Source organism: Pleurodeles waltl, chromosome 5, assembly GCF_031143425.1.
Source record: "Pleurodeles waltl isolate 20211129_DDA chromosome 5, aPleWal1.hap1.20221129, whole genome shotgun sequence".
Lineage (NCBI taxonomy): Eukaryota > Metazoa > Chordata > Amphibia > Caudata > Salamandridae > Pleurodeles > Pleurodeles waltl.
In genome coordinates, this window is record NC_090444.1 from 1,045,351,263 (window position 1) to 1,045,370,683 (window position 19,421).

Here is a 19,421-nt window from a genome sequence, read left to right on the forward strand (position 1 = left end):
CTAATGGGGCATCTCCAAGCAACATACCAAGCAATCAATCCTAGTGGTACTCTCTCCTATAAAGAGATCAAAAAGACCATCCTAGAAAGGGTAGGGCTTGACATTGAGAGCTATCGGTCCAAATTCCGCCATACTAAGGGGCAACCGAAGGAGAATCTGCATGCCCTCTACTACAGGGTACAACATGCTGCTGGTCGATGGTTACATCCCACCAAAAAAACCTGAGAAGAGGTGTTTGATGTAATCGTCTTGGAACAATTTTTAGACGCCCTACCCAACACGACCCGTAATTGGGTTCGCCAACACCCATGGTTGACCAATGACACAGCCATTGACCTGGCTTGCGCTTTCCACAGAAGTCCAGACTTTAGAGCTACCTCCAGTAGAACCCCAGTCCCCTCCCCTGTGCGGCCCACCATCGGATAAGGAGCAGCCCCAAGATCACTGGGGATGCATGATCCAGAAAGGATACGGATACACCATCCTCTACAACGACTTTTCCCACTACAGGTCCTCAGTGTTACCACTGCTCGGAATGTGGTCACATAGCACGATATTGCCCCCAGAAAAAGGACATGGAAGAACCGATGGAGATTGGAGTTGCAAAGGGAAGGGTTTTCTGGGCCGGGGAAACCAAACCTACATACACCCTCCCTATCCTTCTCAATGGCAGGGAAAGGGTGGCCCTGGTGGACTCAGGATGCAGCCAGAGTGTTATCCGTCAGGAATTGATCGAACCCGGACAAGGGTTACCCCAGGCACAAGTATTGATCGCCAGTGTCCACGGGGATCAGAGGTACTATCCAGTAGCAGTCATCAACTTCCAGTGGAGAGAAGATAAAGAAACCCTCAAGGTGGGTGTGTTACCTCACCTGGAGGAGGATATTATCATTGGAACTGACTATGCAGCCTTTTTCCTTTTGTTGACAAAAGCAGGACAAGAACACACTTTGAAAATGTGGTGGAAAGAGGTCCCATATGACGCTGGGGAGACAGCTGGTCAGCAACCCAGAAAGCATCTAAGTAAACGACAGAAAAGAATACAACGGCAACAATACGCGGTAAAAGACTATGAAGTCACCAAGATGGATCCAGGAGCCACAGGCAAGGTATATACGGTGGCAGGAGATTTTAGACAGAGTCAGAGGGACGATCCCTCCTTAAAGAACGCATGGCAGCAGGCCTTGAATCACGAGGAACATGTGGTAGGTCCAAAATTCCTCGCCCAGAACCATCTCTTGTACAGAATTCCCCAGTCGAACGATGAAAGGTAGAAACAATTGCTAGTTCCCAGTAGTCACAGACAACAAGTCCTACATATGGCTCATGGGGACAAGGGGGAAGGGCATCTAGGTAGGGAGAAGACCGAGGAGGCCATACTCCGGCAGTTCTACTGGCCCAGGGTTTTCGGGGATATCCGTAGACATTGTTCAAATTGTCCAAAATTTCAACTATATAATCCTGTTGCACACCCACCTGCTCCATTACAGCCGCTACCAATCATAGAGACCCCTTTCTCCCGTGTAGGCATGGATATCATTGGCCCTCTCAACCCATCCAGTAAAGGAAGACAGTATGTCCTGGTGTTGGTTGATTATGCCACCCGGTATCCAGAAGCTATTCCCCTCCCCAGCATGCACACGAAAGTAATCGCACAAGCCATGATTGAGTTTTTTTCAAGGGTGGGTTTTCCTAAGGAGATCTTAACCGACCAAGGCACACCGTTTATGTCCAGACTCATGGGTGAAGTAAGCAAGACTTTAGGAGTAAAGCAGATCAGAACTTCAGTATATCATCCACAAACCAACGGTCTTGTGGAAAGATATAATCGGACTATTAAGTTCTTGCTCCAAAAGAGCATCACTGAAGATGGGCGGGATTGGGAAAAAAACTACCCCTGGTGTTGGATGCAATACCCACGCATGTTCAATCTTCCCTAGGTCATATTCCATTTGAATTGTTATTTGGGTGGCCACCCTGAACCCTTCTCAAAATGCTAGCTGAACAATGGGAAGAGCCTGACGATGAGATTAAAGACCTCCTTACCTTTACCAAGGAGTTGAGAGAGAGCCTACAGTCAGTGTGGGAAAAGGCCCACACCACCTTACGCAACGCCCAAGAAAAACAGAAGAAGGGGTATGACACCAGGAGTGTGCTCCGTAGTTTAAAAATAGGGAATAAGGCGCTGGTCCTCCTTCCCAGTAGTGAGAACAAATTATTGGCACGATGGCAGGGACCATACGAGGTTGCTTGAACAGATCAACCACACTACCTATTAACTGGCTCTTCCCCACGGCCACAGTAGGGAACAAATATATCACATAAACATCTTTAAAAAGTGGGAGGAACCCGTTAGTGCCCAACCAGTCCGATACATCACAAATAACAGTACAGAGGATATCCCATACCCAGCCCTTTCCGTCCCACACTGTCAGGAGGAGTCTAGCCCCCAAACTAATACATCCCTCCCGGATACACAACTGGTATCCCTCTTAAATATTATTGATGCATATAGGGATGTTTTTTTCCAAACAGCCCGGACATACCCAGTAATCTGAACACATAATTCGAACTAAGAATGAGTCTATATCGAGACAAAGACCCTATCGTATCCCAGAGGCAAAAAAAGCCTTAATAGAACAAGAGGTCTAAACCATGTTGAAAGCGGGAATCATAGAACCCTCCAACAGCCCATGGTGTTCTCCGGTAGTACTGGTCCCAAAACCGGATGGGACTACTCGATTTTGCATAGATTACAGGCGGGTCAATGAACTGATTTACTTTGATGCCTACCCCATGCCCCGCATTGATGAGCTGTTGGAAAAATTGGGACAAGCCAGGTTCATGTCCACCCTGGATTTAACAAAGGGATATTGGCAGATCCCCTTGAAAGCAGTTGATAAGGAAAAGACCGCCTTCGCGGCCCCATCAGATTTATACCAATTTACTGTTCTCCCTTTTGGGTTGCATGGGGCCCCAGCCACGTTTCAAAGCCTAATGGATAAGGTACTACGTCCCCATCAGCCATATGCAGCCACGTATCTAGATGACATAGTGATATATAGCCAGACATGGACTGATCATCTAGAACACTTGAGGGAGGGCTTTGAGGGAAGCCCATTTAACAGCTAACCCTGAGAAATGCAGACTAGGGTTTACAACGATCAGGTATCTAGGATATGTCTTGTGGGAGGGAATGGTTTGTCCCCAGATAGAAAAAGTAGATGCTATCCAACAGATACCCGTGCCAAAGTAAAAAAAAGGACGTACGTGCTTTCCTTGGTCTTGTGGGGTACTACCGGCAGTTTATTCCACAATTTTCAACAGTGGCCTCACCTCTCACCAACTTACTTAAAAATACTACTCCTAAAACCTTCTCCTCGCTTCCCGAAGCTGCCCACCACAGTTTTGACCGTCTAAAACACACCCTAACCACCAACCCGGTATTATGCTGTCCGGATTTCCAAAAACCTTTTTTTTACAGACAGACGCATCTGATGTAGGACTTGGGGCTGTGTTATCTCAAACTCAGATGGATGGGTCCCGAGAGAGACGCACTACCCCACTATTGAGAAGAAATATTTGGCTATTAAATGTGCTGTTGAAGCACTGCTCTATTATCTCAGTGGGCGAACCTTTACACTTCTTACGGACCATGCACCTCTCACCTGGCTCGCTCGCAACAAAGAGTTGAACGTTCGGGTTCTAAGATGGTTTCTCTCTTTGCAACCCTTTTCCTTCCTGATACTTCACTTTCCGGGCTGACACATGTTGAATGCTAATTACTTATCCTGCTACCCTGCTCCTGAGCGTCATCGACAGCCGCTCTCTAGGGGGAGTGTCTGTGAAGGGTCGGACCGATCCCACCCGCACACAATTGCGCCCAGTGTTACCTCAGCTTGGGATGTCCCGGAAGCGACCCAGAGGCCCGCCCTTCCGATTGGTGCTGCACTGTACCCATGGGACACGAGGGACGTGAAAGGGGAAGTCCCGGTGTTCCAGAGGAGCGCGGTTGGCCGGAGCGGAGACTTCCAGGAAGCAGCAGCGGAGCAAACCCGAAGGCTCGAAAGGATCCAGGAGGAGAGGAGTCTACGACTGTCGGGAATCCCCGAGGACAGGCCCCGACTGGAACACAGAATCCTCACAGTCCCAAGCCGGGACGAAGACCGCCGGTCCCGGGAAGCAGATGCCCAGGACCCGCCACGCTTCAGGAGAAGCGTGGCCAAGCCAGGTACGGAGCTAGGGACGGGTCTGGAGGTCGGGAAGGGGGAGGAGGAAAGAACACGAGCACGAGCACGGGCACTGGGCGGGAGGTATATTGTAAAGGGTGGGAAAACACGAACGGGAAAGCACTGTGAGCACAAAACATGTGACAGTTAGGAAAGAAACAGAGTCAGCCACCGGCAGGAAGGACCAAACAGAGAAAACTAAAAATATAAAGAAAAGAAGACTCAAGAGCCTAAGAAGAAGGGAAAGAGGAGAGACATACGAGATAAAGACAAAACGGCCAGAAGAAAAGCCCAAACAGATAGGTCTGAGAAAAGACAGAAGATAGAATAAGAAAGGAAAGAGCAGAACCCAGGGCTAAGGAAGAAAGAGAGAAAGAGCAAGCAAGAAAAGAGGAGAAAAGAGCGGAACACAGGGAAAGGAAAAAAGAAGGAGCAGAGAATCAGAGACTAGGAGAGAGAAAGAGAGAGGAAGGGAAAAGAGAGCGATTTACTCAAACACTTACCGTGCCTATTCTTCTTCTGTCCCCACATGCTTCCCGAGAGGCCTATGGAGAGAACAGAAAAAAGAAGACTAGATTAGTCCACAAAGACGGGAGGAGACATCTGAAACCAACTACCATGGACTTACTCACCATAAAGTACTCTGTAGAACACAAATAAACCATACTTACCTATAGATCCAATCAGTCTTGTGTACTTGATATCGGCCAGCCTACGACAGGTGTCTTCTGGTAGACCATTGGGGAGCCTACTAATTTGGATTAGTGGCTCCCTCAAGAGTCAAGTGAGAGAATTGGATATGGGCTTTGCTGATCTACAGGGCCTAGTTCTGTTCATTCACAGAGAGCAATCGCTTCTACTGGTAAACCTCTATAGTAGAAGTGTTGGAAGAGGCTGTGAATCTGAGATTTTATGTTTTTTGGATAATATGCTAGCCAGTAGTAATAATGCCTATTATATCTTGATTTTAATGCCACCTTTGAACCCTACTCATTGGTACAGGAGCTTTATTGGGAAGAGGACAGTCAATGGGGCATTGTGCAACTAACCAAGAGCAATGGACATAGGCTAACTAGGGCTACACTTCAGATGATTAACATCACTCTACCACATGGTCTCCAAGCATGTTATGGGTGCTCTCTTTCAGATATAAATACCCCCCACATTTAGATGAGGGACTTAGCTACATTATCTAAAATTAAATATACACTTGCGGTCATATGGAAGATATGATGGTAGTGGAGCACGAGAAAAGTGATCCTACTTTCTATCAGGAACTTGCTCCGCTTAATTTGGATTCCTGTTTCTAGGGATTTTGATTGACATCTTACCATGGCAAACAACAGATGGAGGGCCATATTTATACTCTGGTTGCGCCGAATTTGCGTCGTTTTTTTCGACGCAAATTCGACGCAAAACCAACGCCAACTAACGCCATATTTATACTATGGCGTTAGACGCTTCGGGCGCCAAAGTGCCCGGAGTGTGCGTCATTTTTTAGCGTGAACCCCTTCCTTGCGTTAATGAGATACAAAGGGAGGCGTTCCCGTCTTAAAAAATGACTCCCAGGCCTTTACGTGGTATTTATACTCCCGGGCAAAAATGACGCCCGGGAGTGGGCGTGGCCAAAAACGGCGCATTTGCGCCGCTTTTTAACGCCTGGGTCAGGGATGGCGTTAAGGGACAAGTGGGCTCAAAATGAGCCCACAGTGCCCTCCCCTGCCCCCAGGGACCCCCCCCTGCCACCCTTGCCCACCCCTGGAGGACACCCAAGGACGGAGGGACCCATCCCAGGGACATTAAGGTAAGTTCAGGTAAGTATTATTTTTTATATTTTTTTACTTTTTTTTGGGTGGCATAGGGGGGCCTTATTTGTGCCCCCCTACATGCCACTATGCCCAATGACCATGCCCAGGGGACACAAGTCCCCTGGGCATGGCCATTGGGCAAGGGGGCATGACTCCTGTCTTTACTAAGACAGGAGTCATGAAATGGCGTCTGGGCGTCGTAAAAAAATGGCGCAAATCGGGTTGAGGCGATTTTTTTGCCTCAACCTGACTTGCCCCATTTTAAGACTCCCTAACGTCATTTTTTCCCAACGCCGGCGCTGCCTGGTCTACGTGGTTTTTTTCCACGCAAACCAGGCAGCGCCGGTCTGCTTGCGCCGGCTAACGCCATTCCATAAATACGGCGCCCGCATGGCGCTTCAGAATGGCGTTAGACGGCGCTAAATTTTTGGACGCTAAACTGCGTTAGCGCAGTTTAGCGTCAAAAAGTATAAATATGGGCCGAAATGTCAGGTGGGAAATGGTAAACTCTTCCCTGCGCGCCACTGCGACCTTGTATAGATTATTGACAAACCAAATGGAATCCATGCTTCAGTTTGGGAAGGATGATGGGAGGATACTGGCTGAGCATTTGAAACTATTTGATGATCTGAAAGAGTTATTTGTTGAAGAATTTAAAAGGCAAAATGAGATATAAGCAAAAAGATGGATGGTACAACAGATCTTGTGGAGAAGCTAAGTATAGGCTATTGAGGGATTTCAGAGGAGGGACTAGAGATATGATCAAATAATCAAGAACAAACTATAGGTTAGAGCTGGTTAAGGCATGGGTTGAACAGCCCTATTAGAGGCAGCAAGGAACAAGGACTCCAGCAAGCTGGGAAGTTGGTTTCAAGTGACGGTGGGGAATCCCAGCCTCTGATTGAATCATCAATTCTCCCTGATGAATGAGTCCAACACTTCGGTTCGCTCTATACTAGGATAGATGAATCCGAACCCCAAGAGAAGAGTGTTTGTAAGGGAGAGAGGGAATCTCCAATTAAGTTTACCTTAGCTGAAACCATCCTCCCTCAAGTGGGGCGAAACCCCCGGCCTCGACAAAATACTGGGTGACCTTTATCAGTCAAACCTTGACATTTGTGCACTGTACCCTAATAGGGTTTATGATGCAGTGGCTGCAGGTGCGCCCATTCTTTATACTTCGAAAGGGGCAGAAATAGCCCCCTCTTCAAAAAAAGGAAATTCTAGCAATCCATCTTTCTACCAGCTGAAAAGCCTGCTAGCCAATTTCCCAAACATTTTTGCAAAGCAGATCTTGAAACAACTAGAGGAGTGGATTGAGGGGAGTGGGGCAATTTTGAGTTTACAGGCTGGATATAGACCTGCAGTAAGTACATTGACCAAGTAGTGAGGTTTATGGCAATCAGATGAAAGACTGTGGATATCGGTGGAGGGAATTTAAATGTTGCTTTTACCAATCTCCAGACAGCCTTAGACCTGGTCCCAAAATACAAACTGTTGGGCACATTGAGTAAAGTGGGAGCTCCAAGTTGACTTCTGAGTCTGATCATCCATCTCCATGAAGCCACCTTTGCCCGAAATAGATGAGATAGGAATGGTGAACTGATAGGTCCAGTTACAACTGAGAGGGGGGTGCCGCAAGGCTGTGTTCTTGCTCCTACCCTCTTCCTCTAGTATATTAATTTAACCATTTGTACGAACATCTCACCATGTTTGGCTGGTAAGGAAATTCCAGGGCTGCTCTATGCGGACAATGCAATTATCATGGTGAAATTACCTATGGGTTTTTCTCTAAAGACTTTGACCTTGAGGTCAATGTTGGGAAAACTAAACTAGTAATTTGTTGCCAAGGAAAGAAAAAGGTGAAAGTTAGTATAACAATTAATTCTGTCAATTTAGAAAGAGTCAACGAGATCGACTACTTGGGGTCAGATTGACTCTGGAGGATGGGATACACATATTAGCAAAAGTGCACATGTAATATGTCATAGCGGGGGCCCCTGGACCAAAAGGCTAAAACTATAGCAAGTCCTCCATTAAATCCCATACAGGAAATATATAAGACCCAGGTCAGGGGAGCTGCCCTATATGGAACAGAATTCTGGGGCTTCAGTAACCAGAGGAACATCTTGCAAGTTAAAGATAACAGTTTTATTAGAAATATCTGTAGGCTGGAGAAGGGCACCCCTTTAGTATTTTTTAGATTGGCTCTTGGGCGGAACAACATCTTCGATCATGTAACTCCGAGACCCCCCTATATTGGATTCATCTCTGGAAGACGGTGGAATTGGAACCTTTTAGAAATGGAATCAGAGACTTATTTGGACGCTCAAACTGCCTGGATAAGGTCAGATGGCTGAGGGAAATGAAATCAGCCTGGGCTGAGCTGGGCTTCCCCAGTTTTGAGAGAACCCTGTGATGATCCCAGCTGATGCGGCCACACATGTTAAGCAGAGATATTTGGAGAGGGTCAGCGATCAAATCTCCCAGAGGAGTAGATTGGGTTATTTAACAATTGAATTCCTGCTTGTCAAGCATGAGCCACTGACTGAACCTTTTGTGGATTTGTCCATACTCGCCTATGCTCGTTCCCTATTCCTCCAGTTTAAGTATGGCACTCTACCGCTCAATGGTTGTCAAATAGCTGTGGAGATAACAAATGTAAATTGTGTCAATTTGGTGAGGAATATATTGAATATTTCCTTTTCTTTTGTCCCAAATATATGGTCCCAAGGAAAAAATGGATTATTCCACTTTGCAAAATTCTGTCTCTTTACGAATAGAATTTGTAAAAGTGACACATCAAATTAGCAGTAAGTGCCACTTCTAAATATTTGTCACCTGCCTGGTCTACCCGTTGCAGAGCCCTTAAAGCAGTTGGATGAGAATGTTCAGAGTAAGAGCCTTTCTGTTGCAATGTTCTGCACATGGCTATTGGTCCAGCCTAAAACATGAAGGGTTTTTACAAGCTTGAAGTTTTAATCTTCATTAGCTTTTTATTACCTCTTTTTTTATTTTAACTAAAATTGTATTAGATTCTAAACATTAGAATATATTGATATGTATTTTATTTTATGTTTTTTAATTGTTGCGGACTCCATGAGTGGTTTGTAAAATTAACTACAGTTTGTGCCACCTATTTGATTATCTATCTCTGACCTATTTAATAAAGCGAGTTGTATTCCACTATGCACTTTGGCTTTTACTGCTGTAGATTTTTAAAGCTCTTGGGACTTCAAACTAGAAGATTAATTAACAGAGTCCACTAAATGAGTTGTGTATATTGTAGTATATAATGTATTTTGCATTATGAAACTTGTAATCTTAACCTTTTTAACTGTGATTTGTGTTTGTTTGACTATGAGGTTTTATGTTTCGATATGTCAATAAACTACTACTTCTACTCCCTTGCCTGTCTCTTTCTCACCTGTCTCTGTCTCAACATAACCTCAATATTGCTCACGTTTCTTTCTCCCTACATCTCCTGCAGCTATTTTTTTCTAATCTGCCTCTCTGATGCTCTAAACTGTACAACCATGCAGTCTTACATTAAGCTTTGTCACTTTACCAGCACTCTCTCAGGTTTCTCCCTTCGTTCTGCTGTCAGAGTTCTCACCTGCCCAGTTCCCCACTTCTCTTTTATCAATCGTTATAAAATGTTTCTTTATCACGCCCCATCATACTCATCTTGCCTTCTCTCTGAGCTATCTTTTTCATCACTGTCTCTATTAATTCTCTCAACTGTCTCCTCACCCTCTGCTTCCATCTTTCTCAGAAGTCTCTCACCTCTCACACCTGTCTCCTTACTCTAGCTTAGCTGCTTCTTTATTACTTGATTACTTGTCTTACCTGTTCATTTCCAACTTACAAATCTTTCTTGTCTCACAGATCTTCCTCTCCTTCTCAGTGCTCTATCATCAGCTGTCCCTATAGTACTTCTCCCACAACTGCCTCTCCCCCTCTTTCTGTTTCTTAGCTATGCCTTTATCATCTACATCTGTAGCACATCCCTCCCTGTCACCAGTTGTCCGCTCTCTCTGACATCACGGTGTCTGTTTGTCACCTTGATGTTTTTCACCTATTGTTCTCACCTCTACCACTCTCTTTGACATGTCTGTATCTCTCATATCTGTCATCGCTCTGGTATGTCTTTAACCCCCCTTTCTCTCTGTCTCTGTCTCTCTCTCTCTCTCACACACATCCACATACGCACACACACGCTTTTGCTTCTCGATCTCTGACATTTCTTTGCAGTTACTCTTCCTTTCCCTATTTTCCCCTTTTTTCCCCTTCAAAACTTTTCCTCTCTACCCCTCTCTTTCTCCCTCTTACCTTTTTTGCTTCCTTCACATGCTCAGGGGCAGCTGGAGACAAGACGTGTTTACTAGTGTTTTCCACTTGCTACAGAAAATCATTTTGTGCAAGTTTTTAGGGTTCCTTTTGTTATCTAACTGTGGACTTGTAACCACGCCCATGTCAAGCCCATCAGTTTAGTTGGTTTGTGGGCTTGCCTTTTAAAATTAGCTGGATTTAATTAGTGAAAGGGATACCTACGTCATGCCTTTTCTGGGATTTAGCCCCTCTCGACCACAACTACTGAAAACATACGAGGCTCCATGTTTTCCGTATGGTTTCTGCACTATTTTTTCTCTTTATTTCGTAGGTAGCGCGATCTCGCTGGGCAGTAGTAGAGCGCTTCGCATGACATCGACCCTGTTACATGGATAATTGCACATTTGCCAGTAACATGGATTATTGCACTTTTGCCCATAGGTTTCACTGCGAGCGAAGTTCTGTTTCCTTTTGTGTGTTTGCTTTGCGCTTATGGTGGCCGTCGACTCGCTTATGTGAAACTGTTTTACTTTTCAGTTTCTGTGGCAAGAAAAGTCTGGTTAGTAGTTTACAAAGCTAATAGCTTTAACTTGAGTAAATGCGAGACCCATTACATTGCAAATGCTTGTTTACTTTCTGATGAGGCAATGGGTCGCAAGCACACTGCTAGGGGTCGCAGGAGAGAAGCCAGGTATTGAAGCTGTGACCCCTGGGAACCCCCAAATGGCATCCATGGACCAGGTTTCCTAGTAGGGCTCAGTTCATTTAATCAAGTGCTTGTCTTGTGCTCCAAAACAAACATCTATGGTAAATTACATAAAGACGAATCTTACCACGTTAAGAGAGGCAAAATGATCACTTATGTATTTTATTCATTTTTTTAAAAATGTATTCCTTCTGAAAACATTTGTCATTTTGCACTGAGGACTAAAAGCTGATTGTGCCTAAACCTGTGCCTCAATGAATCTATAATTTCAGCAACAATTTGTGTGACACCATAATCCAGGCACTTTGCACAGGGCAGTATATGCACTTGATGAGCTCTAGTACTCATTTTTGGGTTCTGAGACCTATTTTGCATCATCAGACTTTGGCCCACATCAGGAGAGACAGAGGGAAAAGGAAGGAAGAGAGAGAACTAGGGAAACACTGATGACAGGAAGATACAAGGTATGACAAAGAAGCAACAAGAGTGAGATAAAGATACAGGAAGTGTAGGGTGGTGGAAGAAAGAGACATGAGGTGAAATCAAGACTAGACATCTCTAGAAGTTGACAAGCAAAGCATTTTACAAAACAGGTAGTATGCACCTAAGACAATCTTTGGTTCCTGCACTGCCTTAAAAATTAGGGGGCATGTTTACAGATTGCATCTTGTAGTATGTAAAGTAATGTTGCAGTAATATTACTCAAGTGCTACAAAATGACAAATTCAATTTTGTCATTGCATTATGCAATTGTCTACAGATTCTTCATTTTTGGAATGTGTTAAATATTTTTCCAGTATGATCTTGCTTAACATTCAAGATGTGTATGCAGTTCTGCATCAAGGTTGTTTTCTTATTGAACTTCCCTTCCCAAAGATATTGTCAATTTGGATTTTCCCTTGCTCACAAGTAGTTCTCAGGTGCCCCTCTCAGATGACTCGGAATGTGTTTGGTATCATAATCTATAATATCATTGGGAAATGTTTTGTCAATGGATAACTGCTATCATTTCACCTTCTTTGTTGTGTTTTGAGCATAATTCTTTCCACAAGTATTTTACAGTACATATGTAAATCAATCTGTGTGGCATGTGATCCATATCTTGACTTTTTTCTTTCTTTTTATTCTTTCCCAATTGTTCTAAAGGCACATGCTCAGTGTGTTTGAGTGTGTGTGTTTAATATTACGTGTACGTGAGTAATTGTGTTTAATATTGCTCCTTTTAATTTATTTTAAAATGTAAGAAACTAAATTTAAATCAGTAAAATTACAAATGTATTAAAAAAATTAAGCACAATTTAAATGTGTTCAACACAAAACTTTTAACAAAATTATCTACATATTAAATTAAACTAAAATTGTTAGTGAGGGTGGGATTTGAACATTTTAAAATATTATTTTTAAATAGATTAGTTTATTTAAATTCATTATTGAATTAACATTAGATGAGGTAACATGCTGTGACACATTATTTTATTCACTATAGGTTAAACATATTTTTAAAATGCAATTATATTTTGCATTAAATATTCTTACTACATTTTTTAAAGAACAAAAATGCCTAATTATTTGGCCTATTTTTTCCCATAGGGAGATCTTTTGGCTTCGATGGCAGAGATCCACCTACCTGTGCAGACTTACTAGTAGGAACTTTACCCTCGTAAATCCTGGTGTAAGATGCTCATCACCATGATTAGAGGGGATGAGACATATAGGTATACTCCTAGGTATAAATTTATATTCGTGAATGATGAATAGCAAACCAGTGTAGTACTAAATAAACATGTGAGTAAATGTACACATGTATATTTGTCTTTATATTCGACCCTCAGCACTTAACTTGATGTCAAAACCAAAATATTTAAGGCAATAGTGATAATAACCCAAATGTGTGAAGTGGTATTCAAGAAGGCAAGCAAGACCACAACGGACATCAATAGATTTTCCGTTAGGTACAGAATTGCCTAAACATTGGAAACAATAGAGCAGTTGAGCTGTGGCCAACCCACCAGACAAACATGGGTAAGCAGAAGGGTGAGAATGAACTCGTAGGTTTCTGGAAATTAGCTTGATGAAAACAGAGGAAAGAAATGTAGCGGTCCAGGTGTGTGGTGCCCTCTGACAACAACAGAGTAGTACTTGAAGAAGCTGCGGTAGTACTACAGGCTCAATAGGGCATGAAAATAATTTGTATGCATTATTTTAAACTGGACGAGGAGCTCAAAGAAATAAGAGAATTAGAGGAGAGTAAACTCATTTTGTTATATAAAAGTGGCGAGGGTTTGCAATAGCTACCTCTGTCATGCTGCTTGCAGTAAAGGTGGCCTACTTTGCTTTGCACATCCTGTTATGCTACAGTCTGACTTTTTGAAACGCAAGAATGCATGTAGTTTTGGCAAGTTCTAGTAGCTGAGCGTTTAAGTCCTGTTGACATTAATGCAATTTAAAGATTTATTTCTTATTCTTTTTATCCATTTTTTATTGATTGGGCAGTGATTTGTTTATTCTTTCACGTGCTTGTCCTTTTACCTGATAACAATTGTGTCAAAGGTTGTGTGTTGGGCGCCTTCATTTTATAAGGACCCAGCATCTGGACCAGCATTCCTATTAGCATCGGGACTGCTCCCATCTTACTACAACTAAGAAAGAAGTGGAAGTCACATGTCTTCAAGGAGCATTTTTGGCACAAATAGTAGAATTTAAATGTAACCCTTCACACCTTGACCAAACTGAATTTTACCCTTCGGTTCAATGTTCAGCGTTCCATTGCTTCCCAGCTACGCCCGGGCTACAAAATAGGGCACATACAAAGGCACACAAATGTCACTTTCCCAGGTTTTTTCAGGTAACAAATTGCATGATCTCTCTTCCGTTAAGATTTTTGGAGAGTTGTGACTTCCTTTGCCCCTATAATGTTGGTGACTTGTGTTATTTTACAGACATGTATAGCAAATAACTGAAGCAATATTTCAGTAATGCAATTTGGGCAATATAATCACATTTTATGGGTATTTCAAAGGTGGAAAATTGAAAATGAGGAGATGACGTTCACATGGAATTAAAAAAGCGATGCAGTAATAAATTAGAGTGGAAAATGTTAAATGTGATAGTAGGTCTGGAAGAATAATACAAGTAGCAATGAGACATGGGCTGCATCCTAGAATTGACTCCTGATAAGGAAGGTGGAAACATGAACAAATGTCTCCACTAAAGACAGTGAATGAGATGATAGTCTGTGTATAATTAAAGATGAAGCATTAATATAATGCATTTAGTAAGAAACTGATGGATGGTGTACAAAGGGAATACAAGAGCACGTATAAATGTCTGGCAAACTTCAATGATTTACAGAGTACATTAGGAAAATATATGTAAATGTTAGACAACAGAAAGAGAAGAGTAGAGAGCCATGTTTAAAATGATCCTTACTATACTCTAAAAATGGCCCTCGAGTCAGGGGTTACTGAAGGGCGGTGGTTCAGACAATGACCCAGGTGCTCAAGGTGGAGGTCCCCCTGGATGCGAGATGCCTTATTCTGATAGTAATAAGGGAAGCCTTCTGGACATGTTATCAAAAAAGTTGGTGGATGATTACTGCTGAGGTCCTGGAGCGAAACATTGCTCAAGTCTGGGGTGCAGAGATCCCGTCACAGGTTGAAGACTGGGCGGCGGATCTTGACAGGTACCACCTGGCCAAGCAAGCTGTTTATACAAGCCAGGGATGTATAAAGAAATGGGAAAAGATGTGAACAATTAGTGCTCCTATTGTGGTTACTGAGCTGGGGGTGCAGACTAGGGAGGCTGAGAGTATACAGGACACACTACAAATTGTTGTTGTGACACCACTCAATTGTCTGTGTTTGTGAGATTCATTGATCTGTTGTTTAACAATGCCTTACTGCTGATGTCTTATTGCAACCAATACATCAATCATGGAGAATCCAAAACTCAGCCTTCGTGATCACTGTTTTCTGAGCATTGTTTAAATTAACAGAATTAAAAAATATATATATACTTATTGTTATAGAGTGCACTTGGTAAATTCCAAGCTCCATAATTCTATATTAAGCTGCAGCTGTGAACTAGCACAACCGTGCTGCATCTAATGATTCTGTCTTTGTTTAAGGGCTCATCATCTCACCAGATGTTATAGCTGTATCCCATGATTCCTTCTTTTAAAAATACAGCATTTCACCCAGGACTCAATACCCTTTAGATGATGTCCCATCAGTGAAGAAGCTTTACTTTCTCTGTTAGCTTTCCCATGTTTATCTATTGTTCAAAGTTAATTTACTGATCACCAATTATGTTACAAGACCAAAGGCTCTATTCTGTGAACCATCTGCAATATAGAAAACACAGTAGCAAAGAAAAATACTTGCTGGGGGAAAACTGTCCCATCCCTGGCTCAAATGAGATTGTGGTACTTCCATGACTTTAGCAAGTCTCTGCCTTTTTAACCATTTTCTGCTTTAGTTAACACATGAATTATGTGTATGTCTTAGGTCTGTGAATGATGTGAGATGTAGAATGGAGTTAATTGGTCTGGGAGGGGCAGACAAACTTCACCCATCTTAGTCAAGAGTGACTACTAGTCCTTGGAGGGATTTGAGAAACACTGCTACCTTTACTTACAAGTACACACACTTTCTACATTTCATTTTTTAACATAATCTGCAAACCTTGCTCACATCTATCTACATTCTAACCTGTGCCTCTCAAAACCTATATTAGGTACATACCGGCAGAGGTAGTAGCAAATAATTGTAGCAGTGGCTGCTAAGTATTAACGTATTAAATAAACTAATCCAAAGAAACTTTAAACTTTTGTATTACAATAAAACCATTTAATAACAATATAAAACTACAACCACATTAATAGACAACTATAACACAAAGAAAACAAACAAATTTGACAAACATACCATTTATTCTGACACTCATAAACAGCTCCTAAAAACACCCCCTCCTTTTGTTTTATTTGCCTACTGGATTTTGTTCTAGGTAGCACTTCTTTTCAGTCTTCAAGCCACCGTAGCCTGCCAAAGATTCTTTAGATTTATGCTATGAGAGGGCAGGCTAGGTCGCAATAAAGTCTCAGCAATGCAGCATATCTATATGTACAGGTCACAAAGTTTAGCTCGTCCAGAGTTAGCTCAAGCTGCTGAACTACTCAATTGTTTATGCAACTCCACATCCTTCCAAACTGAATACACTGTGCCTGAAAAGGTAGTTATTGCTGAACAGCAACATTATCCTGCTTCTCTTAAAAAGGCTCTTTTTTGCTGCTTATGTAAGCAGATAATTATTTCCTCTGTGACAAATTTCTATTTTCCTCCTACAAAAAGACTAAATAGCCAAACATATAAACCTTACATACTGACCAATAATTAATAGCAGTACATTTTATAAACCTTTCTACATTTTTCACCCACTATCACACATTTACATATAATGCAACAGTAACTTGTTATTCCACTCCTTCACCCAGTGTGCTTTTTAATCACACATAAATTATAACATGCCATCAAACCACATTTCATAAAAGTTTACAAAGGAAGACATTCCTCTTGAGTCACCTTTCTTATCACTGACCACAGCAATGCACTCTAGAAGTAGTGATATCACCACACAAACATTTTAAAAGGCTAAAGTATATGTACAATGAGGCTCAAAACTACAGTACAGCTTGTATTATCACTTTCTTCATTTTACAATTAGAGAAACACTGATACATTTAAGTACAAGTACACACACTTTATGAATTTCATTGTAACATTTAACACAATCTGCAAACCTTGCTCACATCTCTCTACATTCTAATCTGTACATCTCAAAACCAATATTAACACACCTACGCCTCCCCAAACAACTTTTCACCCCGTAAACATAGTGTATAATAAGTGTACCAACGTTAGTAAACTTACTGAAACTTTACAACAAAGTTTTTGAAATATATTGCTACAATACCTAAACTTAGAGTTCTTTCTGGAATGCAAATGACCACACCAGTTTCTTTCAACTCCAGGTAAATTAACTTCTGCTGAGCACAACTCAGACTTCCTTCTCTTCCAAAGCACCAATGACAAACTGAGCTATCTCTGGTTCTGCACCTAATCACGTCACAGCACTTTTGTAACCATGTAATATGAATAGTAACTAATGGTTAAGCATGGCCCTATTTTTCATCTCTTCATACAATCTTGCGAGACTCTTGTGGCATCATAAAACACCTTGTGCCAGGCCCAGCAATTTTCCATGCAAGTCTCACAAGATGCTCACAAGATAGAATGAATCCCATAAACATTAACCATCTACTCATCACAGTACTTATCTCTTACATGCTTTCACCCAAACACAAGCACCACAATGTGCATTAAAACTAATGGAGTGTATGGAGAACTCATCTACTTCTTTTTACTATTTGCGATCCTATGAGAGTACTGAGAGATCGTAAAAATTGATTAAACAAAATGCACATTTATTTTCTTCACATTAGTTATCCTTAGGAACCTCTTCTCTAAACTTGGGGGGACAACATGCCTTTCTGCTGCCCCCTTTTACAACCTTTTTATTTCAATTCCACAGGGCCTCCAATTTTTCACAGTACATAGTAATGACAGCCATTTCATTTCTAGCATTCCAACAGCCAGCCTATCAGAGCAATTGTGGGACTCACAGGACCCTCTCGCTCCTGCGAGAACATGAAGGCTCATAGGAAAAACTGGCCTCTTGACCAATCACATGGGTCCATTTAGAATTTGTGCTCTCACAAGATGCTCGCAAGACTCTTGGAAGGCTAACTGTCAAAATATAAAATTATTTTTTACCCTTAATTTCTCAAAAACTAATGAACGGATTTACACCAAAGCACAATCTGAAGGCCAAGATCTAGCTTTCTCCTGGATTTAGTGTCATTCTATTAAGCAGTTTTTGCTGTAGCCTTGTCTAAGGAAGTCTATGGAATATGCATGGGGATTTTACATTTTGGGACCCCCCTTTTTTCTCTGTCACACTTAGCAGATCACCCCAAAATTTGAAGGAGCTGAGGTAGATTAACTTTTTCTTTGTAAAGTTTCCTCATTGTACGTACATGTGGATTTTGGACTAGTATATCTATATTTACATTTGCACTTATCTTTAGATATTTTGGCCCTTGATATTCTATATCTGATATTAGTACATTCTCAATGGACTTGATGCACAGCAAGCTTTCCCCCCACACCTCAAAGCTGTTAAACAGACTCTAAAAGCTCACTCATAATAGTCAAGAAATGCAAAATACCAAAATACCATGCATTTGTCATAATAATAAGCATATAGGAAAGCCTTAGTTCATTCTCTGGTAATGCATCAAAGTTGCCTTTGTCATGGTAGATTCTCATTGTTTATTGTGAAAACAAGCACCAGGAAAGGTAAAACTGTGTTTGACGGATTTTCAAACTTCAGCTCTCTTTAAAACTCATCAGGATAAGTCTTCCTCAACAACTGAAAATCTTGCCATTTTATTTGAAGAGCTATATCCTCTCAAGCTAACACAGCCCTACTTGCCACAATGCCCCTTTATTGTCAGAGTCCCATTGGAAGCCTATACATCAGGGGCGTGGTACCAGTGGTGTGGGCGGTGCAATGCACCGGGGCCTAGAGAAAGGGAGGAGATCCAAATGCAACAGCCCCATGAGCCATGAGAATAGTTCCTAAGTTGAACAAGCATTAAAGATTACTTTAAATTGTGTTTTTATCTTGTCAATTTTGGTGTGCGATCAAAGACAGAGGCCATATTTCAGTCTAATCTTTTGACAAACTGCAGCTTATACTTTTATTTTGAAGACTTGTTTACTTTTCTTTTGCTCATTGCAAAGTGTGAGGATTTTGTAAAGTGAACCATGTGAAGATCTTGCAGGAGTGAAAGAGGAGGCTGCAAGACATTATTCTTGCCCACAAAAATATATTTTGAAATAAATAAGTAGGAAACCATAAACAAAACACTTTTTCTAGTTATAAAGTGTAATGCAAAACAAAGGTTTTAATTGAATTAAAACAAATCAAGACACTTTACTTGGTGAAGGGCAAATGACAAATACTCACTGAAATCCAATTTCCGCACATCTTTTGTGCATATAGTTTTATCAGTAAAATTGTTTGTCTGTGCCAATTTAGTGATCACTTCCACGAAAATGTGCTGTCTGTAAATTACAGTGATGACCACATCATGCTTTAGCGATATATTTGTGACAGTGTGCTTCTAAAGACAACACCACCTACATACTACACCCTTACCACTCTTTTGTGGAATAGGCATGGCTCATTTGTGACACTTTTTCTTTGTGTGATGCTTCCTTTTTT